Here is a 269-nt window from a genome sequence, read left to right as displayed (position 1 = left end):
GAACAGCGATGAAGACTTAACACTGATGTCTTTTAGAATTGATTCAGGTTTTTTCTTTAAGGATTAACATACTCTTTCTGAGAATCGATATAATTTGTTCTCTCCTACATCGACGTACGATTCTTAGGATCGATTTTTTTTTAAGAAGAAGACATTAATACTCTTTCCTAGAATCGATATTATTATTTTTCCAGCATCGACATGCTATTTTTTTAAAGAAGTAACATAGTCTTTCTCAGAATCGACACCTGTTTTTTTTTCTTTTCTTT

Source organism: Penaeus monodon, chromosome 16, assembly GCF_015228065.2.
Source record: "Penaeus monodon isolate SGIC_2016 chromosome 16, NSTDA_Pmon_1, whole genome shotgun sequence".
NCBI classification, from domain to species: domain Eukaryota; kingdom Metazoa; phylum Arthropoda; class Malacostraca; order Decapoda; family Penaeidae; genus Penaeus; species Penaeus monodon.
Note: the sequence above shows the minus strand (reverse complement) of the source record.